Consider the following 25,309-nt stretch of genomic DNA (forward strand, 5'->3'; position numbering starts at 1 on the left):
GACAAATGCCTTCAGAAAAGACATTGTAACACTTGTATTCAATGTTAACAAATTTCTCTTCTTCAGAAAAGATTTTCTTATCTTTGCCATTCTACATTCTGTATCCTCTCTACTTCAGCCATATACATTCTTTTACTGTCTAAATAGCAAAACTCATTTACTACATTTAGTAGTACTTTGACAGCTTTTACATTTGGGTCCTGTTCCTGATAAGGGTTGATCCCTGGAATAATGCTGGAAATTCATGAAGTATAAGGTTGATTGTATTTGGCTGTATGCCTGATGAGGGAATATCAAGGTCCTTCCCTCCAGTTTTCTTGTCAAACATCCTGTTTAAACTACCAGCTATCTGAAACTTCCTGGCAGATTAAATCTGTGTACCAGACTGAGACTCAAACTGGGGACCTTTTCCTTTTGTGAGCAAGATCCCCTAGACTGTGGCTAAGCCATGTCTCCACAGTGTCCTTCCGTTTGGAAGGTAGGATACGAGGTTCTGGTGGAAGCAAAGCTGTGAGAACGGGTCGTGAGTCATGCTTGGGTAGCTCAGTCGGTAGAGCACTTTCCCGTGAAAGGCAAAGGTCCTGAGTTTGAGTCTCAATCTGGCACACAGTTTTAATCTGCCAGGAAGTTTCATATCAGCGCATATTCCATTGCAGAGTGAAAATTTCAGTCGATCAGCTATCTGATTGTCACTACCGTGGATATTAACGACCTCAAATTTAAATGGGCTAGCAGCCCAGTTTTCCACAGCTGCCCTAAACCCTACCTCAGTGTTTGGTTGTTTGTTTCCAACGTAAACTCTCTATGTTCCATGTAATACTTGAACTTCTCTACACCAAACTATACAGCCAGAGCCTCTAGCTAATAGACTGAATATTTATGCTGTAGCTCATTAAGACCTCTAAAGGCATAAGCATTGACTGATCGTCCTTCTTCGTCTTCCTTGAGTAGAACAGCTCCTAACCTTGACAATGACACAGCTGTCTGCAATATAAAGAGTTTGTTAAAGACATTTCACACACAATGTTAAAGACACATAGTGCCAATACAGAAGCATTACCAACAGATTCCTTTAGTCCTACAAATGCCATTTCCTGGGAATCACCCCATTCGAATTTTTGTCCCATTTTCCGTAATACATTCAGTGGGGCAGCCTTATGTGCAAATTCGGGAGTTAATTTCTTGAAGAAGTTCGCTATCCCTACGAATCCAGCCGCTCCCTTAACATGCCTGGACAGAGGAACTATCAGAGTAGCCTTACTCCTTTGTAGATCAACTGTTACTCCCTCTGAAGAAAATGTATGTCCCAAAAATCACATACTGGTGCATAACAACTTCACTCAAATGCTGTAGATATTTCTGCAAATTATGACTGTATGTCACTAAACCATTAAGGTAGTGGTATACAAATATATCAAATATATCTTATTCATCAGCTGTGATGGAACTGTGGCTCCAGTGGACATTCCAAAAGGGCAGTCAGGTGAATTAAAATACATTCCAGATGGTCACAAATGCTTTCAGCCTCCTGGAATTCTCCACTAATGAGATATGATTATCTGCTTGATTTAAATCCAATGTAGTAAAGACTCGAGCCCCATTGAACCAACCAAAGTAAGAACGCAAATCAGGAAGTGGGACAGAAAGCAACTATCTTTTTGTTCTGCTCCTGAAATATCCCAATCTGATTTAGGAGCCTGGAGAACTGTGGCTGCATTTTGTGAGGTGATTGGGCAAATAACTTCCTGATCTAAAAGTTTCTCTGTAGCTTTAATCTCCTCCACCTGATGGGAGGAGAGATAGAGATGGTTAGGTGGTTTCTGCACCAGAATGTTATCATTGACTTCTATCTGATATTCCATAAAGATTGTTAACCCAAATCTAGTGGTTAGCAAGTCAGAAAAAACTTCACGAAGGGCCTTAATTTTTCTACTGTGGGTACTCAGGATCCAAATGCTACACGTTAACTTCATTGGATTTCACCTTTCCCTCTGACTTTGCACACCATCCCATTTCTGCAAAGTGGTTCTCAATGGTACTGCCTAGTCTGCTGACAAAAGGTAACTTTAGAACCATGTCAAAATTTGAAGAAATTGTTATTATCTGCCCAGTTAATCACTAACTGAATTTTCTAATGTATACAGCACCTAGAATGCAAGGTGCTGATAAATCCGACATGACTCTCACCTTAGTTCTCAAGGAACAGCCACTAATCCTAACCTTCACCAAAATTACTCCCTCCACCCCAATGCACATCTTGCTAGCAGCAGTATAGTTGCTTTTCTCTGATTCCAACATGCCCCATTTACAAATATTCTGGTTTTCCAACCTTTATCAACTGCACTAAGGATACTACCTGTATCCATAAGGGCACAAACTGATTTGTTGTTGATGGGGCAACAAATGACAGGCAACCCGTTTCTATCCTTACGGCATATGCTACAAATCCTGTTACCCTCGCTATACTTCTCTTTATTGATCGTACAACTGTTCTCGATCTTTGGTCCTTGCCAGCACTTCTTACTAATACAGCCCCCCTTTCCACAGTTAAAGCATTTAATAGATCTGCCTTTCATCTCTGTAGAAGCACCAGGCAGATTTCCTACTAGCAGCCCTGAATTAACTTTCCCCCCCTGTAGTAACACACACAGTAGAGAACAGCAGTAAAAGTATGATTACTTCAGTGCTCACAACAAAAAATACATTCATTATAGCGTACTTGTGCATTGGCATGGCAGTACCTTTACTCCATCAGAGATCTGTGGGTGGAGTGAAGTCACGTGGAACATAGCAGAGTGAGGGAGAGATCACTCTGCTCCTTGCTTAAACAGACAAACATTAGAATATTCCACTTGGTGACACTTGATAGCAGCTGTGTGCATCACTTGGGAGGTGCAGCTGTCCATGCTACCTGAAGTTGCTACCTCCTGGTGTCAAGCTTAGCTGCCACACAGTGGCGTGAGCTGATCAAACAAGTGACAGACCAGTTCCTCATGTCCACTGACTTCAACAGATGATGATGTGCTGCTGCAGCTAGTGTGGTAACTACAGGTTTCCAGAGACCTCTCATGTTGTTGGGTCACCTGTAGGCCAGTGTCACCCCAGCATCCCTCCTCCATAATGTGAGACAATGCTTGGTGCTCGAGGTCGCGATGTCAGTTTCTTCTGTGTGCTGCTGGTGGATGCCCCCTGTACCACAAAGAGTTCCCACATATCCTGCATTGGAGAATAGACTTGAAAGTGACGTGGACGGTAATGGATCGCTACAGGTGGACACACGTGGGTGGGATGCCAACCGTTGGCAGCACTGACGCTGGCACCAAATTCATGGAGGCGACCTACAACTCAGGGTCAGAAAATGGCTCCAGTGGAAGCAGTGCCTGCAGTTCATGTGATGCCCCTGGCTGCTGTAAATGGTCATTCATGACCAGGCCCTGAGGAATTGGCCGAGGCTGGAAACAATGGAGGAAGGTGAACAAGATGTAGTATCATATATGGGCAGAATTAGTGAAAGGGTGACAGGGAATGGACGGACCGGGCAGTGTGGACGATCTCACAGGTGTGGGTGAAGGTGGTGGAGACCAGTCCTCCACTTGGAGGACAGATTTGATTTCAGTGGTGGGTCACCAGCCTGCCTTCCGTCTGCAACATGAAGACACGCTGACAGCATTGGCTGTGAATAATAGCTGAGCTCCAGCACTGATCTGGACCAAACATGCAAGTCCAGACTGGAGTCCCAGCCATGTAAATTCATTTCTGTAGAAGCCTTGGGCAGCCTTGGTGCAGGAAGCAGGAGATACAGTACTGCTAGTGGCCATGCAGAATCTCCGCCAGGTTCTTCTCACTGATGGGCGTAAACATGTAGAAACTAAGAAAACATCTGGAGGGATATCACCAATATACTTCTTCATTTACGTCTTAAAAGTGTCGATGAAGCACTCCACCTTCACATTTGATTGAGGGTGGAACACAGGTGAATGAACATGTTGCACAAAAATTTTGAAAAGTCTGAGGGATGAATTGAAGACCATTGTCAGTTACCAGATTGCAGGGCAAGCCTTCAATGGAGAAATCAAGTGAGAGCCCACATTGATGCATCTGCTGTGGTGGAGTGGCAGTTAGCTATGTACGAAAATTGGGAGTAAGTGTCAATGACCACCAACCAATAAACATCCAAGTGGTGCTAGCAAAGTCGATATAGACCCGCTCCCATGGCTGTGATGGACAGGCCACTGTCAATAAAATTGCCTTGGAGAGGCCTGATGACCTGCACATTTAGAGAAAGCATTGATTGAATGTTCACTCTTACAATCAATGTGAGGCCAGTGGACATGGCAATGAGCCAGCATTTTTGTGCACGAGGCATCCCAATGATCCTGATGTAGAAAGTGATGAATGATTTTCCAGAGAGCTGCCTGAAAGACCACCCGTGGAACAGCATTTTCTGTGAACAATAAGAGAACACCATTCAAGAGTATGACTCTGTGTCTTAGCAAAAAGTAATTGCAGATGGAATCAAAGGCACGAGCCGGAGTTCACTCAAGCCACCCTTGCTGATCATATTGACAGCTTCAGAAATGCAAGAATTGGTAATAGGGACTTCGTCCACTGTCTGGCGAGCTTCATTATTAAGATAAAAACAAAATACTTCATCTTTATCAAAACTAGGGTCAGGCAGAAATGAAGCTCATAGTTATATCTAATACGGATTAGGATCCACCATTGTAGTTCATGGGCTGTCTTGTCTCGTAAATGTGCCACGGGCCTAAAAAGAGACAATAATGGTGTGCGATCAGTCACCAAATGAAACTTAACTGTGTATAGAAACACATGAATAGTGAGAGCCGCCTACTCAATTTGAGAGTAATTTTTCTGTACATCATTAAGTGTCTTCGATAGAAAATTGACTTGCTGTTCTGAACCATCAGCATGATATTGAGGCAATACAGGCTCAAGCCATACTGCAGTGTGTCCGCTGTAACCGCGATCTGAAGTCTCGGCTGAAGGTGGCCAAGCATAGGATGGAACACAAACAATCTTTCAAAGTCATGAAAGAATGGCAGCACATTTCTTAAGCAGCTGATTGAGAGGCTAGGTAACTGAAGCAGTCTGCAGAAGAAACATGTGGTAATATGCAACTTTGGCTAAGAATACTTGGACTTCTTACACATTTGTAGGGTGCAGGAGAGCCACAATAGCTGCTATGTGGCTGTTGGTCAGCGGAATCCCCCGATGAGAAATAACATGACCAAAGTAATCTGTAGATGATTGGAAGAAATGTGGCTATTCCAAGTTGCACTTAAGACTCGCATCAGATGAGATTTGAAACAAAAATGAAGATTGCGGAGATGGTCCTTGGTGGTGGGACCAGTAAGGACTGTGTTGTCAAGGTAGTTGATACAAGGTATGCATTGATTAAGCTGTTCGAAATAAGACTGAAAAATGTCAGGCATTTTTGCAATGCCAGGAACCAATTGCTTGTACTTGTAGAGGTTGTACACCGTATTAACAACAAGAAGCTGATGTTATTCATCATCATGTGACAGCTGTAAATATGCTTCTGTCAAATCAAGTTTTGAAAAATATTCTTCCCCCACTAGTTTCATTATAAGTTTGTCCAGGCACAGAATAGGATAAATATCAATCATGGGCGGTGAGCTAACTGTCACCTTAAAGTCATTTCGAAGACGGGGTTTACCTAGCGGCTTCTTAATAATGACTAATGGTGTAGCCCATTGACTGAATTCATTCCTCCCTTGTTCCCTACCTAATTCTTGTGAAGTAACTCTCAGAATGCTATAAGCATAATTATCTGTTCTATCAGCTTCCTATGTAAATTAGTAAAATTAGGACCCAGATTAATTGCCTTTTGGACTAACTGCAACAAAATAAATTTTATCTTAACAGCTATTATGCATAACAACTGATGATTGGATATACTCAATGCCTCACTTTTATTCTGCCATCAAATGTGCTAGCTTTAATGCTTATGGAACTGACTTCACATCTCAATTGGCTTGTTCCGGTAGCTGGTCCTCCAAGGAGTTGGGGACTTCTGAAAACAATATTCCTGGGTAAGTTAATTTATCACTATCACCCTGCCTCCACTCCCCATCTCCTCCACTTCCTCATTAACCCCTTAATTTAAATCCCAAGCTCAACAATTTTAGATTTAATTTCGCCACAAAAAGCCACTCCATCTAAACCACTCAACCTATTCTGGTAACGTTCCAGGTGTGCTTGTATATGCCTAACGTGATTGTAGGAGAGAGCTGTTTTTTCAAACAATTCCTTTCAAGCCTGAAATTCAGCAACAGATACGGCAACAGCTGAACACACCTTTCCAGGATCCACTGATGGTGATACGATAATATGTGTTTAGAATCTGGAGTTTTCCCAGATGCACTCAAAACTGCTGAAGTGATACCAGTCTTTAAAAAGGGAGATAAGCATGTGCCCCAAAACTATCAACCAATTTCTATTGTCCCAATTTTCTCTAAAGTTTTTGAATATGTAGTGCACAGTCAACTAAATAACTATTTTGATAAACCTGATCTCCTCTCCAACAGACAGTTTGCATAGCAACATGGTAAAAATACCACTACTGCTGTCACTGAAGTTGTTAACCAGGTGTTAACTGCATTCAAAAATAAGGATCTAGTATCAGTTGTACTTTGTGATCTTAGCAAAGCCTTCGACTGCATACCATCTAACAACCTACTTACAAAACTGGAATTTTATGGCATACACAAACCATCTTTGGATGTAATCGAATCATACTTAAGTAACAGGAGACAGTTTGTATCAATTAAAAATAGATGCTCCTCACTGAAGGAAGTTCGGACTGGAGTGCCTCAGGGCTCGGTCCTAGGTCCTTTCCTGTTCGTCATTGCAATTAATGACTTACCTTACCATGTATGTGTGTTATGCAGATGATACAACATTGCTCAATACACACCATGACACACCAGAACTGCATCAGGCAACACAGGAAAAACTAAAACTAGTAATGGATTGGTTTTCTTCTAATGAACTCCTGTGTAATCCTGATAAAACACAAGAACTAATTCTGGGTTTAACTACACCTGTTTAAAGCAAATCAATAAAATTGTTAGGATTCCACATTGATTCAAAATTAAACTGGGAGGAGCACATTAGTCATATCTGCAAGAGAATAGCAAGAGTGTGTTATCTCATCTGGAGACTGACAGATGTAGTCACTGATGAGTATCTAAAGATGGTATATTTTGGCCTCTTTCAGTCACACATTTCCTACAGCATATTGTTATGGGGACATTCTTGCTTTGTCAGTGAAATTCTGAAAATTCAAAAAAAAAAAAAAAAAAGTAATCAGAATAATGAGCAAAGTTAAGCCCAAGGAACACTGCCGCCCCTCTTTATCAAGCACATGATATTAACTGTTGTGAATCTATACGTCTACACAGCGCTCCTTTATGACAAAAGCAACTTAAATGAGTTCGAGAGCAGAGAGAACATACATCCCCACAACACCAGAGGCAAACTGGACTTCGACATACCAAGACACAGACTCACAAAGACTGGAAACTCACACAAAATAATGAGTTTAAAACTCTTCAATAAACTTCCAGCATCATAAGAATATTCCTAAAAAAAAGGGAATTAAATTGTAAAAACTTTACTGTAAAGTTATTGTTAATTGTGTATTTAATGTTCAGACCTATTCCGCTGTAAGTGGTCAATGGTGAATAAACTGAATACTGAATTGGTTTATCCAAAGCACTGTCACCTGCTGAATCAATTCGGCAGTCACTGTCATCTGCTGAATCAATTCGGCAGTAGTACATTTACATTTTTCCAAATTTTTTGACTTTGCAGTTTGTAGGCTAATTCCTCCTTTCTCAACCAAGCAAGTTCAATATATTTCTTGAATCCATTCTGAAACAGAAAATACCACATAATATTGACTTTTATATTTGCAACCTGTATGGAACAGCCCCAAGAACCACGCTACCTGCTACCAGAATGATACCAAAGCATTAAATCTACTTGACATTGAAAGAGAATACAAGGCAGCAAACAACGATAATGTGGTGGACAGGGACAATTCACACATGGGCTGCACTTATATTACACATTTATTTAAGAACATCCCAATGCCATATTTTATTTACAATGCATAAAAATATATATAAACCAAAAATTTCTTTTGAATAAAATACTCATACAAACATACTATTTTGAACAAAAAATTTAATCAAAAAATTATTTTTTTAAAAATGAAAAAAAAATTTATTAAGAGAAGGTTTACCAAATCCTAAAACTTTTAAAATCCTTTAAAAGTAGATTGGATTTATACATGGTTCTGCATCTCAACAATGGGCTCAACATTAACCCATTTAGTTAAATTTCAACCCTGCCCAGAGCTTGGGTCACTTGGTGCACATCTTAACCCAAAAGAAGTGAAATTAACCTTAGATGGAATCTCCAACAGAACTCGTGATAAGCACAAGTGCTGTGGCATGTTAATAATTTATCATTTCAGTTAAATTAATAATTTACTGAATGAAACATATAGCAATTCAGCTAAAACTACATTAGGAGCTCTCCTTCTTTAATAAATAATCCACTCACCCACAGCCATTCCATATAAGCCATTAACATGTTCATTTTACAATACATTCAGGGGAGGCATGCAATTTCTAAACTGAAATGACATGCTAACGGTTCACTTTCAAGATACATCTTAGTGTAAGCATGATGACTAAATCACTGTAGCAGCCAACTGTATATTCCAAAGGAGCGATGACACAAGTTCACAGTGGCAAGTCAAACCGCCACGACCAACCATACTCCAAAAATAATTTTCTCCAATTTCACCCATTCGAAGTGCAATGCTATGACAGAATGCACCAAACAAAAACAGAGTGCATTCACAGTACAGTACCTTATAATTCATTGCTGCTGAAAACGACATCCCCCACATCGCTTAGACAACCAGCACAAATCACACCGTCCACTCTTGTGCTCTCCCTCAAAAAAATACATCAGAGATAGACAGCTGTAAGCCCCACTCTCCAACAGTCTTGAATCATGGTTTTCAAAAACAGTTCCTCTCTCTGTAAGCCACAACTTTGCTCTGCGTATGTTCCACTGCCAAGACCCTCTCGGCTCACTATGCCGTTAATTGCATGTGCCGCACCAATATCCAGGGCTCAGTGTACTGACCATTCCCCATAGAAGGTGCAGTACAAACTTCCTCCATACATTCGGCAGCATAGCAAATGCAAAAATGTGCAGACGACTGGCAGAAAACTTAACTGAAGCCATTTCTTACAGCCCTGTTTTATTGAATGGGATATGTCCCTGTACAGATAATTGAGATAAACCGTAGTTGACATGTTGTACTTCTTATCTGCGTAAGTTTTCAGTGACCACATATTGTCCTTTGTTACTGATGATGATGTCCAGTCTACTGCATTTCCACAAATACCAGTATTCTGTAATTTATTTACCAAGACTGTGTGATTTATTGTGTCAAACATCTTGCATAAATCAAGGAAAACTCCAAACACTACCATCTTTTTGTCCAAGGCCTGTACAATGAATTCTGTTAAAGATTGTTTCTGTTTCTGTTGATTCCCTTTCTTGTATCCATACTGTGCTGGAGTTATTACACTTTGCTTTTAGAGGAAAGCAGTCAGTGTGTCAAGCAGGATCATTTCTAATATTTTTGAGAAGCATGACACAAACAATACTGGCCTGTAATTTGTAGGATCACCAAGCCTTCCCTTTTTGTATAGAGATACCATGAAGGAGATGCCCCTGGGGGAAGGTAGGGTTTGTGCGCCCCCCCCCCCCCCCCCAAGGCTCTCAGATGGTCAGATGGGAGAAAAGAGCAAATGTAGTGTAGTTGGGTGTTTTTACTTCAAGAAATTGAGTTAAAAGCCAGTGTTCTTTAGGTTTTTAACTCAGCCGAAACAGGAACTTTTTTTATGAGTGCTTAAAATCACCATTCACCTCCCAAAATATTCAAACTACTCCATACCTCCAGGTTGGCAGTTGACAGTATCCAACAGTGGTGCTCTTATTTCTGCTGCCACTTGGTTAATTCTGTAGTTTGACCCTACATCATGTCCAGCAGATATCTTTGCCTTTAGCTTTTTTTATAACATTTGTTACTTCCTCATCAGGTGCTGGTCTCAAGAACAAGTGGCTTAGGTTGTCTGTGACTGTGGTCTGATGACTTCCGTGGCTGTTATTCTCGTGTGTCTTGCCCTGACTGCGGGATTGAGCATTTGGGTGTCTGTATGGTTGTGTGTGAGAATGTGTGTACTTTGGCTGAAAAAACAGCTATTTCTTGGGAGCTAGTGTGAATGCTGTTTTCTAGTACATGCTTCTGTGCTCCCTGCATGATCCACTTTTGTGGATGAATGTTGCCTTTCCTTTGTTTTATGTATTGCTTCATCCAAGAATTTCCAGTATTGTTATAGTTCCATGCTTTAGGTTTTCTACTCTATGTATGTACTTAGTATTCAGGATGTTGGCAATTTCTGTTCCATCTATGATGATTTTGTTACCCACTTTCATACTTTCTATTTCATTTGTCTTTGTGTGTTTTTCTTTTGCCCCTCTTAGTGGTAATTATAACCAGGCTTTTTTTCATTTAATTTGTTAATTTTGAAGTAATTTCATTTACTGATTGTCTTTTGCTTGTTTTATCAACTGTCTGTACTTCTTTTGGTGCTGTTTTCTTTGTCTTTCTACTTTTAAGGTAGCCCTCAGTTCTGTAATTTCCTTCATGACCCACTGCTTGTTTTGGAGAATTTTTCTTTCTTTCCTGGTTTTTAGAAACACCGCTTGAAATGCTTTGTTAAAGTTTCTTGAAAAGCATAGTATTTTTCATTTGTTCCCAAAGATTTAAGGGTTTCTGCCCACTGTTATTTTCTCAACATTACTTTTAATATGTCGGTGTTGGATGAGAAGTCTAAAATCTCTCTCTGTATTTTTATCTCCTGTTTGTGAGTTCAGACTTCCATATACTTCACGTACCGATGGCTGTCATTTAGAAGCGGCAGTTTTGTAGTTCAAATTTGCTTGCAATACTGTAACCCCCTACTTTCAAATTCAAGAAAGAAATTATAAGATTAAGTTGTTTATCAACCACAGTAATGAACTGAGGTGGGGATTTAAACAGCTGATATACACGTTACAAAGTCCCGTATCATATAGAAGCTGTTTAACCATGTGACAAAATATTATAATTATAAGGGATGAATAGAAAGTTCAGGGCATTAACACAGCATATAAGCGACATCGCACAGTTCCAATGCAGGTATATAAGCAATGACATGTAGGAAAGGGATTAGTGTGACATACGTGTTTTTCTGACATGTTTGTGGTAAGTGTGGAAATGTGAAATGGCGACATCATTAACAAATGCATCCAAACAGGACCAATGTCTCATGGCTGCCAAAGGACAAATACTGTTAGACATACATCAGAGACTGAATATTGTGTATGCAGCATGTCTTTAAAAACCATCGTTGTGAAATGATGCACCAAGGGGTGCCAATGCTTCATGATAATGCACGTAGTGATACTGCAACTGTTGTAATGCTGAAATACGTCAACTCGAATTTGAGACGCTTGAGCACCTGCCCAATAGTCCTGATCTTTCTCCACACATTTATCATGCCTTTGGCCCCTTAAAGGATTCCTATCAGGCGAGGATGTGTAGCAGTTATGGACTTCTGCACACAGTAAGATACAGTGTTTCACCAATGGGTATCTTCGACCTGGTGCATTGGTGGGATGATTGCTTACAGCAATTTTGCCTGATTAGCATACCGATTCTGGACTGTATGGCCTTTGAATGGAAACGTTTTGATTGCTTCTTACATTTTTACCCAAAAAGCAATTTTGTAATGTCATTTAGATCAATTCACCCCAATGATATGGAATGGATTGTCAAAACATTTCACCATGCATTTCATATTGTGGGATTCACACAAGCCATTAACGGGAAGAAAGTGTTGACGTTGTTGGCGATGGTGAAGGGGAAGGGTGTCGTCGTCGTCTAACTTCAAAAATTAACCACTTTGCCACTCTAACTCATATTAATGGATTTCGTGCTTTTGTATCATCTTAGCCTATATTTAATTATTTTGCTTTGTTTTTGTGAAATATTATTTGTTACGTAGGGAGGAAACGCTCAGTGGTTAAAGCAAACAGGCACTGTGTATTCCCTTATTAATGTTTTTTTGTGTGTGTGTTCGTAGGCTGTGTATTTTCGCTAGCAAATAAATGCCGATGTTTTAAAATGTTTCTCTTCTTGGCATTTACCATAAAAAATCGATCAAGAACCGCTTTATGAAGTTTGCTTTTGCCTTTAATAAACTTTATATTTACTAGTTCCTTAATTCAGATACTAAATACAGACTTTTTGTATCGCGTATGGTATCTCATAATCTCATTTTTGCCGTTCGGTAGAAGACCAATTGGACTATGCGAACTATTGACTTTCGTCGTTCAGTGTGAACATTCCACCGTTCCGTTGACATCTAATGTAAATAGACCATTTACCATCGTCTTGTGCAGAATTTGTAGATTGCAGTTTTGAAGCACCTATGTACTGAACTGCAAATTTATACTTAGGGTCTAATTTCAATTCCCGTGGAAGCGCAGTATTTTTATATAAATGTGGTACCGAAGTCTGAGAGTCTTTCCTCCACACTTCATCCATGTATATCTGTGAAATGTCTGAGATGTCTTTGAGGTTGTTGTTACTGTGTTTGTAGTATTAGCTGTGTAAGTAATCGGCGTTGTGAAGTATTTATTAACAAGGTGCGTAAAGAATTAGATGATTTCCCGTACACTTGATAAAGGTGCGAATAAAGTATTGTGAAGCCTATAGGGCTAGTACTGCTACTCATCCTTTTATGCGATAAACTATGGTTGTTTAAAATATTGATTAGACAGATGAAATACAGTATAAATTTCTAACTTCCCAATTTAAAATTACGTTTGTGTGGCAGAGAAAATACTACTAGAAAACTTCGTGAAGTAATGTAAGGAAGAGCCTTCCGGTTGCGAGGAAAATACTGGCCTTATTGTGCTCATAGAGTACGTACTGTTTTTATTCTTCGTGCTGTAGTAATTTTATGTAGTTTTCTCGTATTTAGACGGAATAAATAATTGCGGCTTGTTATTTTGGTATAACCATTCTTATAATATGCGCCTTACGTCCACGGTATATGTCCGTGTTCTGATGCTAGCTTTGAGGATGAGAAGAATCTGAGCGCCCGTTACGTCTAGGATAAGCACAGATAATAAAGTTCCATGGCAAGTTTCTTGCTGCATCAATGGGGCTGAATATAACCCTATTTTCTGGCGCCTGTGTGGCAGTAAATAAGCCGTTCTTCGTTATATGTTGGTGATATTAATTTTTTGTAGATCTGTCTGCTAGTTTTTAAAAATATTATTCCTCCCACCGACTCCACTGCTCGATGCCTTTGCATAAAAAGCGATAACCTGTGTTAACGATGAAAAAAATCGTTACAGAAAGACGGTCTTGTGTGTACATGACAGGCCTTATCTCTCCCTCCTGTAGTTGGACAATACTCATGAAAGCGTGCACCCACAGCTATCCGTTTCATTCTCATTATTGGTCATCTCCATATGTAATGAGCATTAAAGTGCATGGCAGAAGGTACTTCCCATCGTGCTACTTTTTAGGGCTCCTACTCGATTCATGTATGCATGGAGTACAATAAGAATTATTGAGTAAACATCTATGTGTGTTCTGTAATTAGTCTCATATTGTCTTCACCATCCCTGTCTCATATTGTCTTCATGATCCCTGCCGGAACGATATGATGGAAGGTTGTACTGTCCTCCATGACTCGTCCCATAGAGCTGTTACAAGAAACTTTTTAGACTTTCAAAGGATAGTTGCATCAATTGTCAAGTGTCTGCCAGGTCAGGATTTTCAGTATATCCATAAAACTCTCTTGTGGGCCCAACAAACCTGTGCCCATTTTTGCTGTCCTTTTTCATATATACATTCAGTTTGCATTATTGTTCCTGTTTGGCATGAGTCCAAACACTTGAGCAGTATGCTAAAATGGGGTCACTCAAGTGTTTTGTAAGCAATCCTTTTTGTAGACTGATTGCATTTTTCTGATACCCCACCAGTGAACCTAAGACAGACATTTGTACTAGTTGACTGATGTCAGTTGTGACACATTGTGATTGTAATCCTACTGATAGAATGGCGCACATTCGGTTTGGTTGTAAGTAGCATAGCAAAAGAAATAATTCTGAATACTAAAGTGGACTTCATATATTTCGTAACCAGAGTAGTCTTAGAGTTAGGTAGATGAAAACAATGTCTTCTTCCTTTTCTTCAGTTTCTGTTACTATTCCAGAGTTAGTATTTCTTAGTCTTGGTGGCACTAATGAAGTGGTAGTAGGCCTACTCTTTTGATGATACTCTCTTAACATTCTTCATTAAGTAGAATAGATCACAAGTTTGTTGTCAAGGAAACACTACACAGTATACAAAGCAATTCCATTTACTGCCTTGGCTATGCACATGTACTCTTACAAAATACTTTGTCTATATATCCTCAATTTCCCCCATTGAACATACTTCAGATGTTCATAGTGTCATGTGATATTTGCCCTTACTCTAGGGTTTGGTTAGTAGATCTGCCAAAATCTGCTCTGTGCATAAATATTCTACCACAATAGAACTTTGCTCTGTGAGATCATAAGATTCCTTATGAAATTGTGCTTTATATCAGTGAGTTTGGTTCTGGCACAAGTGACATTTTTGGCTAAGTTTATAGCTCCACAGATGTCACAAAAACCTTGTTATGTTCCATATTTATATTAGGCTCTTAATTTAGAGTTTTGATCCACAATACATCGTGAATTGTTTGTCATAAAGCCATATACTAAGCTTCTACAGTGCCCAAGGCTACTGTTCAGACTGTCTTTTACGTTACCATGATTTAAGTTCTCCCATTAATCTAAAACATCACCCAACAACAACATTCTCTAATTCACATCTACAATCTGCATCACTATTTCCTTCAAATAGGCATTGAAGTTTGCAACAAATACAGAAGGCTCCTCCATTGGTTGTTAACTTGGCTCCTGGTTTCATTGATGAAGAAAGGGTTTGAAGTCATTCAGATATTTATTTTTTTCCAAAAACTTCTCAGTGTTGTTGATTGCTCTTTCTATAACTCTTCCGTCTCCTTATTTTTAACAATCCATTTCCAAGTCACGCAAGTTAAACATTTGTTGGGGTTCTCTCTTAAAGTCATTGTTCTTCTGTTTTTGATTTTTAGTCAGAATAAAATCATCCGTCCATATAGTCATTATTGTGATATCTTCTTCACCTTTACTATAATAGATCCAGGCTCTGACTTAGATCGTTTCATACCCATGTTTATCAAGATTTCATGCAAACATCTGTTCCAGCAATGTCCACTTTACTTCACTCCGTAAATACTTTTTTTCAGTGCAGAAATACTTTTTTCAATGTAGGCTGTATTCAGGTCCATTTGGTGATTTAGAAAATCTCTTATTGCCAACACTAAAGGTATCTAAGTGCTTCATATTTTAGCACTGGCAAGAGCCTTTCTCTGTAGTATTTCCCTTCTTTTTTTGAGTATTCCGTGATTGCAAGTCGTGTTTTTTATTTTGGTGCTGCACACACAAGTTTTTTATTATGTTAAACACCCATTGTGCTTTTAACAGTTTCTTACCTTTCTTGCATTTCAACCCAATCAAAAGTTTCCTGTAGAAAAATTGACTCCAGATCTCTTTCCATAGCGTCTCTTCATTGTTGAGATTGTGGACTGCTCATACACTCTTCAGCTGTTGTAGGTTCTCCATTAAAATAATGGGCTTCTTACATTTAATAACCAAGGTATTCTTTAGGTTTAGGTAGATGAGAACAGTATCTTCTTCTTCATCTTCTTCAGTTTCTATTTCTCTTCAAGAATTAGTTTTTCTTGGGCTTGATGACATTAATGACGCGATAGTACTCTATTGATGATATCATTTAATTCCTTTTTATAAGCCTCAAGTTTCCACAGTATCTTCTCATTTGTCGGATTTATGAGTTTTATTACTCTTTAAATGTCCACAATATCCTCCAAAAATATCTTTCTTAGATTTGGGGCTCTGTTTTCCCATACTCTGCTGTTGAACTGAGCCTATCCAAAAACATATAGTGAAACGCGTTTGGCTGTCAAGAGAGCAATGCACGATGCCTTCCTTTACTACAGTAGTAGAATATTATCAAATGCCATCCTCTGCTGTCAAACTGTGTGTATCCAAAAACGTATAGTGAAACGCGTTTGGCTGTCGAGAGAGCAATGCACCATGCCTTCGTTGAATACAGTAGTAGAATGTTATCAAATGCCATTTCACAAAACCTGAAGAAATTCTGGTCGTGTGTAAGGCTGTTAGTGGCCCCAAAGTTTGTATGAAGTCCCTAGCAAATAAGACAAACTGAAATTGTGGGTTGCAGAGCAAAAGCTAAAATACTGAACTCTCTTTTCTAAAGTTCCTTTACATGACCCAGAAGAATTGCCCCTGTTTAATCCTTGCACCACTGAAAAGATGAATGAAGTAAGTATTAATCAGTGGTGTTAAGAAACCACTGAAATTGTTAAGATAGAACAAAGCTCTAGGCTCTGATTCAATCCTTGTCAGACTTTATACTGAATTTGTGTCGAGTTAGCCCCTCTTCTAACTATAATCTATTGTAGATCCCTCGAACAAAAAACCATGCCCATTTCTTGGAAAAAGGCAGAGGTCACACCTGACTACAGGAAGGGTACTAAAAGTGATCCACAAAACTACTGTCCAATCTCCTTGACGTAATTTGTTGTAGAATCTTAGAACATATTCTCAGCCCAAACATAATGAAGTATCGTGAACAGAACAACCTCCTCAGTATCAATCAGCATGGATTTCGAAAAACATCTATCATGTGAAACCCAACTCCCACTTTTCTCACATAACATACTGAAAGCTTTGAATCAAGCAACCAGGTAGATGCAGTACTTCTTGATTTCTAAAAAGCATTGGATTCAGTACCTATGCTTATTGCCAAAAGTATGATCATGTGGAGTATCAAGTAAAATTTGTGGCTGGACAGAGGACTTTTTGGTAGGGAGGACACTGCATGTTATCTTGGATGGAGAGTCATTGTTGGATGTAGAAGGAGCTTCGAATGTGTCCCAGGATAAGTGTGTTTGGACCCTTGCTGTTAGTGTTGTACATTAATGACTTTGCAGGCAATAATAACAGTAAAATCGGGCTTTTTGCAGATGATGAAATTATCCACAATGAAGTACTGTGTGAGAGAAGCTGCATGAATATTCAATCAGATCTTCATAAGATTGGCAACTTGCTCTAAATGTTCAGAAAATTTTGCACTCCACAGAACCTAAAAACATAGTATCCAAAGACTGTAATATTAATGTGTCACTGTTCGAATCGGCCAACTTGTACAAATACCTGGGTGGAACACTTTGTAGGGATATGAAATGGAATGATCACATATGTTCAGTCATGAGTAAAGCTGGAAGTAGACTTTGGTTTATTGGTAGAATATTGGGGGAGTGCAATCAGTCTACTAAAGAGATTACTTACAAGTCACACATGTAACCCATCCTAGAATATTGTCCAAATGTGTGGTACCCATACCAGGTAGGACTAACAGGGGATGTGGAATGTGTACAGAGAAGAGCAGCATGAATGCTCACAGATTTGTTTAATCTAGGGGAGAATGGCAGAGAGATACTGAAGGAACTGAACTGGCAGACTCTTGAGGAGAAGACTCCTGAGAAAGTCTACTAACAAAGTTTCAAGAACCAGCTTTAAATGAGTACTTCAGGGATATACTACAACCCCCCCCCCCTCCCCCTTCCCTCTAATGTATCACTCACATAGGGATCATGAGGATAAGGCTAGAATAATTACTGCACACACAGAGGCATTTAAACAATCATTCTTCCCGCACTCTATACATGAATGGAACAGGAAGAAACCCTGATAACTGGTACATGGGGCTTACCCTCTCCCATACACCTCATGGTGATTTACAGAGTGTGGATGTAGGTGTAGCTCTGGCAAATTGCTTCATGTGCTTTCAATAGTTGTCCTGTTTGATGACCCTGCCGCTCCCATTTTGGGATGGACTGTATCTGATGCTGGTTTGGTATCTAATTTGTACTCCCTTCAAACATTTTTTGAGTTTTTGGTTGTTACACTTGTCCTATCATCAGATCTGAAAATTGAACATTTTAATCGTCTTTCCCATTTTTACCTATGTATCATATTGCAAAAGTCCTCAGTATCTCACTCACTTTATCTTTAGAATGGAAAAAAAAATTGTATCTCGAGTAGTCTTCTGTAAACATAAGAAAAAAATGACTTCCTCCTACAGACTCGCACATTATTGGTCCACAAATGGCCATATGTATTAACAATGAGATGTCCCTTGTTATGCTTTTAGTAGACTCCAGCGGTAATGTAGCATGTTTCTCTTGTAAACATATATCACAGGGTTCCTTGCATTTACTGCTATTTTCCAGTCCTGTTATCATATATTTATTAATGACACATTTCTTCTGTTTAGATGCCGTGGCCTTTTACACAATAACAAACCTTTTACAGGGTACACAAAATGGTTTACACTTTATCTATGTCTCTTCATTTACATCTTCAGCAGTATCTAACGTGAAGATTTATCCTTTAATTTGTTGCCATAGCTATAATTACTCCTTTATGTTGAAGGTTACTCTGTTGCACTTCTTGACTAGTTCATTTACAGGTAACAATTTAATAGCAACATCTTTTACATATGTCATATCCTAGGGTCCAGTTCACCAATCTAGGGTTGATATTAGCCAGCATAACATAATCAGGGCGTCATCGGCACTGTGGGTCTGTGATTACCTTAATCAACCTTTGTAATGGTGGTGAGAGGGCGTAGGATCTCCTTGGCTGCTTAAGATTGTGCAGGTACGGTGGGGAGGATTTGTCATCACTGGTCTACCGAAATGATAAATGCAGATTTCCCCTTTAAACGAGTTTATTTAACTATTAATACAAAAGAGATGTGAGACATCTGACTCTTTGCCCCTTACTAAGTACAATTGCCTACAGATTCAGCCAGAACTTAGTTTCCATATTTTAACACAACTGTGTTTGTACCACTGGTTCTGGTCACTTCAGAATCACCGGGCATAGAACATTGGTGTAACTCACTCTTAATCCCTTCACCTTTGTCCTATCTTCCAGTAGACAAGCACCAGACTGTGACTTATTCCTACCATCAACTGAAATTCTACACAACAAACTGCTTGAGACAGAGACAGGCAGTCTCTGTTCATTACTGTCCCAAAGAAAAGGTACAGTTTTTACTTAACCAACAGTTGCAGATGCTTCACTGGAGTATCGCAGTCTTCTTATAGTCAATGTCTTTACCGTCCCCTTAGTAGTGGCTGCTACCTTCTCAGTGCTGCTGGGTGGTGTGCCTACTTGCACTCTCTTCAGCTTCTACTCTGCCTCTCACTCGCACTGCTGATAAATGCCCTTACATTCTCATTTTGAAGGTTATCTCTGCTCAGGCACAGTACCTTGTACTGCTTTCCCTAGCCTTTTTTGTCTTCCGGATTATTCCTTTTGCTGTGGACCTACATTGGTTTCTTCCTGGAGAGGGATGTTTGTACTTGGCAGATCTGCTGCCCTTGGTCTCTCCGGTGTTTACTTGTTCACGCTATTTCCACCTTCTCACACTTTCCCTTTCGTGAGTTCTCTCAGCCTTGAGTTGGATATGAGGCAGTTCCCAAAAAGTGCTGGCTGAACCTTTACAATATGCTTTATTGGTCAAAATCATTTCCTTTTGATAATTTAGTAGTCTGGTCCCTGACAGTAGATGTCTTGTGCTGTAATACGAGGCGTGTTTGTTAAGTAAGTACCATTTTGAAATTAAAGAAAGACGTGCTAAGAAATCTCAATAATTTTATTTTTACATGAAAGCCTGTACCTTAATCTACTTTTCTACATAATTTCCATGAATATTGAGGCACTTGTCATAACGTTGTACCAGTTTTAGAATACCCTCCTCATAGAAGTTGGCCGCCTGACTTGTTAACCACTGCATCACCACTGTTTTGACATCGTCTTGAAGACACTGACCGCCCAGGTGTTTCTTCAAGTGCAGGAACAGAAGGTAGTCACTGGGCGCAAGATTGGGGCTGCATGGAGGATGCTCTAGAGTTTCCCATCAAAAAGATGTGATGAGATCTTTGGTCTGATTCGCCAGATGCGGACGGGCAGTGTCTTGCAGCAAAACGATGCCCTTGCTCAAATTCCATGGGCTGTTGATTTGATTCTGGTGTCACGTAGGCCACCCGTGTTTCATCACCTGTAACGATTTGGCTTAAGAAATCATCACTGTCGTTGTGGTACCGCTCAAGGAAAGTCAATGCACTGTGTAAACGTTTAGTTTTGTGCGCATCCGTCAACATTTTTGGTACCCAACATGCACACAATTTTCGGTAATTCAAGTGTTCGGTCACAATGCCATACAAAACCCTATGAGAAACATTAGGAAAGTCATCCCGCAAGGAGGAAATCGTAAAGCGTCTGTTTTCTCTCACCTTATTGTCTACTTCCTGCATCAAACTTTCATTAACGTCTGAAGGACGCCCACTCAGTTGTTCATCATGCACATTTGTGCAGCCACCTTTAAATGCTCTCACCCACTTTCTTACCATTCCATCACTCACAATGTTTTCTCCGTAAACTGCACAGATCTCATGATGAATATCGATCACTTTTAGGTCATTAGCTCTAAGAAATCTTATAACAGCCCGTACTTCACAGTCTGCGGGACTCACGATTATCGGAGGCATCTTAAACACTCAGTACACAATGTAAACAAGGAAGAATCAGACTGTAATGGCGTCAGTGCATAGATTAAGGTACAGGCTTTCATGTAAAAATAATATTGTTCAGACAATATGAAAAACAACAACTGGACTCAATTGAAGAGAATTTCAAGAAATGCAACACGGCAGCTTGATACAAAACATTCAACCAGAAACTCCGAGGATACCAGTCCCCCTGCCTAAACCTTTTTGTTGTTGTGGTCTTCAGTCCTGAGACTGGTTTGATGCAGCTCTCCATGCTACTCTATCCTGTGCAAGCTTTTTCATCTCCCAGTACCTACTGCAACCTACATCCTTCTGAATCTGCTTAGTGTATTCATCTCTTGGTCTCCCCCTACGATTTTTACCCTCCACGCTGCCCTCCAATACTAAATTGGTGATCCCTTGATGCCTCAAAACATGTCCTACCAACCGATCCCTTCTTCTGGTCAAGTTGTGCCACAAACTTCTCTTCTCCCCAATCCTATTCAATACTTCCTCATTAGTTATGTGATCTACCCATCTAATCTTCAGCACTCTTCTGTAGCACCACATTTCGAAAGCTTCTATTCTCTTCTTGTCCAAACTATTTATCGTCCATGTTTCACTTCCATACATGGCTACACTCCATACGAATACTTTCAGAAATGACTTCCTGACACTTAAATCAATACTGGATGTTAACAAATTTCTCTTCTTCAGAAACGCTTTCCTTGCCATTGCCAGCCTACATTTTATATCCTCTCTACTTCGACCATCATGAGTTATTTTGCTCCCCAAATAGCAAAACTCCTTTACTACTTTAAGTGCCTCATTTCCTAATCTAATTCCCTCAGCATCACCCAACTTAATTAGACTACATTTCATTATCCTTGTTTTGCTTTTGTTGATGTTCATCTTATATCCTCCTTTCAAGACACTGTCCATTCCATTCAACTGCTCTTCCAAGTCCTTTGCTGTCTCTGACAGAATTACAATGTCATCGGCGAACCTCAAAGTTTTTATTTCTTCTCCATGAATTTTAATACCTACTCCGAATTTTTCTTTTGTTTCCTTTACTGCTTGCTCAATATACAGATTGAACAACATCGGGGACAGGCTGCAACCCTGTCTTACTCCCTTCCCAACCACTGCTTCCCTTTCATGTCCCTCGACTCTTATAACTGCCATCTGGTTTCTGTACAAATTGTAAATAGCCTTTCGCTCCCTGTATTTTACCCCTGCCACCTTTAGAATTTGAAAGAGAGTATTCCAGTCAACATTGTCAAAAGCTTTCTCTAAGTCTACAAATGCTAGAAACGTAGGTTTGCCTTTCCTTAATCTTTCTTCTAAGATAAGTCGTAAGGTCAGTATTGCCTCACGTGTTCCAGTGTTTCTACGGGATCCAAACTGATCTTCCCCGAGGTCGGCTTCTACTAGTTTTTCCATTCGTCTGTAAAGAATTCGTGTTAGTATTTTGCAGCTGTGACTTATTAAGCTGATAGTTCGGTAATTTTCACATCTGTCAACACCTGCTTTCTTTGGGATTGGAATTATTATATTCTTCTTGAAGTCTGAGGGTATTTCGCCTGTTCCATACATCTTGCTCACCAGATGGTAGAGTTTTGTCAGGACTGGCTCTCCCACGGCCGTCAGTAGTTCCAATGGAATATTGTCTACTCCGGGGGCCTTGTTTCGACTCAGGTCTTTCAGTGCTCTGTCAAACTCTTCACGCAGTATCGTATCTCCCATTTCATCTTCATCTACATCCTCTTCCATTTCCATAATACTGTCCTCAAGTACATCGCCCTTGTATAGACCCTCTATATACTCCTTCCACCTTTCTGCTTTCCCTTCTTTGCTTAGAACTGGGTTTCCATCTGAGCTCTTGATATTCATACAAGTCGTTCTCTTATCTCCAAAGGTCTCTTTGATTTTCCTGTAGGCGGTATCTATCTTACCCCTAGTGAGATAGGCCTCTACATCCTTACATTTGTCCTCTAGCCATCCCTGCTTAGCCATTTTGCACTTCCTGTCGATCTCATTTTTGAGACGTTTGTATTCCTTTTTGCCTGTTTCACTTACTGCATTTTTATATTTTCTCCTTTCATCAATTAAATTCAATATTTCTTCTGTTACCCAAGGATTTCTACTAGCCCTCGTCTTTTTACCTACTTGATCCTCTGCTGCCTTCACTACTTCATCCCTCAAAGCTACCAATTCTTCTTCCACTGTATTTATTTCCCCCATTCCTGTCAATTGCTCCCTTATGCTCTCCCAGAATCTCTGTACAACCTCTGGTTCTTTTAATTTATCCAGGTCCCATCTCCTTAAATTCCCACCTTTTTGCAGTTTCTTCAGTTTTAATCTACAGGTCATAACCAATAGATTGTGGTCAGAGTCCACATCTGCCCCTGGAAATGTCTTACAATTTAAAACCTGGTTCCTAAATCTCTGTCTTACCATTATATAATCTATCTGATACCTTTTAGTATCTCCAGGGTTCTTCCATGTATACAACCTTCTTTCATGATTCTTAAACCAAGTGTTAGTTATGATTATGTTGTGCTCTGTGCAAAATTCTACCAGGCGGCTTCCTCTTTCATTTCTTAGCCCCAATCCATATTCACCTACTATGTTTCCTTCTCTCCCTTTTCCTACACTCGAATTCCAGTCACCCATGACTATTATTCACTACCTGAATAATTTCTTTTATTTCATCATACATTTCTTCAATTTCTTCGTCATCTGCAGAGCTAGTTGGCATATAAACTTGTACTACTGTAGTAGGTGTGGGCTTCGTATCTATCTTGGCCACAATAATGCGTTCACTATGCTGTTTGTAGTAGCTTACCCGCATTCCTATTTTCCTATTCATTATTAAACCTACTCCTGCATTACCCCTATTTGATTTTGTGTTTATAACCCTTTAGTCACCTGACCAGAAGTCTTGTTCCTCCTGCCACCGAACTTCACTAATTCCCACTATATCTAACTTCAACCTATCCATTTCCCTTTTTAAATTTTCTAACCTACCTGCCCGATTAAGGGATCTGACATTCCACGCTCCGATCCGTAGAACGCCAGTTTTCTTTCTCCTGATAACGACATCCTCTTGAGTAGTCCCCGCCCGGAGATCCGAATGGGGGACTATTTTACCTCCAGAATATTTTACCCAAGAGGACGCCATCATCATGTAATCATACAGTAAAGCTGCATGCCCTCGGGAAAAATTACGGCTGTAGTTTCCCCTTGCTTTCAGCCGTTCGCAGTACCAGCACAGCAAGGCCGTTTTGGTTATTGTTACAAGGCCAGATCAGTCAATCATCCAGACTGTTGCCCTTGCAACTACTGAAAGGGCTGCTGCCCCTCTTCAGGAACCACACGTTTGTCTGGCCTCTCAACAGATACCCCTCCGTTGTGGTTGCACCTACGGTACGGCTATCTGTATCGCTGAGGCACGCAAGCCTCCCCACCAACGGCAAGGTCCAACCTTATGAGAAATAATAAGACTCTTGCCACCAGCAATACTGAAAACTGTGAAATCCTGGCTGAATATTTTGAGACACTCCTAAACTGCCAAACACCCATCCAGACTCTCAGTTTTACGCAACCAGAAACATTACCAACACAATCAACACCTCCGACACGAGAGGAAATCACAAACATAATCAAAAATCTCAAAAACAGGAAATCATGTGGAGAAGACACAATTACAGCAGAAATGCTCAAGCTTGGGGGAGAAACATCAGTAGAACCACTACACAAAGAACTTGAACAAGTATGGGAAACCAAGAAAATCCGAAGTCACTGGAAAACTGCCCTAATTCACCCTTTGTTTAAAAAAGGTGACAAAAGGGATGTTAACAACTATCGTGGAATATCGCTTCTCCCAGTCCCATACAAAATTCTATCAAGGCAAGCCTGTATACAGACTAAAAAGCAACAAAGAAGTGTATACGAAGTGCAGCAAAATTACAGACGAAATTAGAAAAAGAAGATGCTCCTTTTATGCTCACATCATGAGGATGAACCCAAATAGGCTTACAAAACAAATATTTTCGTACATCGCAAATCTTAAAAATAAAAATTTATGGTTTATCAACACAGAAAGAGATCTAAAAGAAATGGACATAGATCAGGAAACAATATTTAACAGAAACCTTTTTAGAAAAAAACTGAATTCATTCACGGGTTTCGGTGTGAAAATTAAGACGACTTGTGGAACTAAATGGTCTGAAGAGAGAAAAGCTGCCTTCAGCGCAAGAATGAAAGAAGTGTGGACTGAGAGAAAGGAGACTTCCCAGAAGCGCAAGAAATAACTGTTTTCACGGTCTTTAACGGCCAAATTTGTATAATAATAATAATAAAATATTGTTCAGATA

The 25,309-nt window shown here is 39.8% G+C and overlaps 1 protein-coding gene across 2 annotated transcripts in view; it reads left to right on the plus strand.

Annotated features, from left to right (window-relative positions):
- Positions 1 to 25,309, plus strand: part of LOC124805403 (SAFB-like transcription modulator) — a 158,943-nt gene that overhangs the window by 78,332 nt on the left and 55,302 nt on the right. The window contains exon 1 of one of the 2 annotated variants that reach the window (XM_047265975.1): positions 12,715 to 12,825. The exons of the other annotated variant lie outside the window; for it this stretch is intronic. The gene's annotated coding sequence lies outside the window, so the exon portion shown is untranslated. Of the gene's footprint in view, positions 1 to 12,714; positions 12,826 to 25,309 lie in introns of those variants that run through there. 2 annotated transcript variants of the gene reach the window in all.

Source organism: Schistocerca piceifrons, chromosome 1, assembly GCF_021461385.2.
Source record: "Schistocerca piceifrons isolate TAMUIC-IGC-003096 chromosome 1, iqSchPice1.1, whole genome shotgun sequence".
Classification (NCBI taxonomy): Eukaryota; Metazoa; Arthropoda; class Insecta; order Orthoptera; family Acrididae; genus Schistocerca; species Schistocerca piceifrons.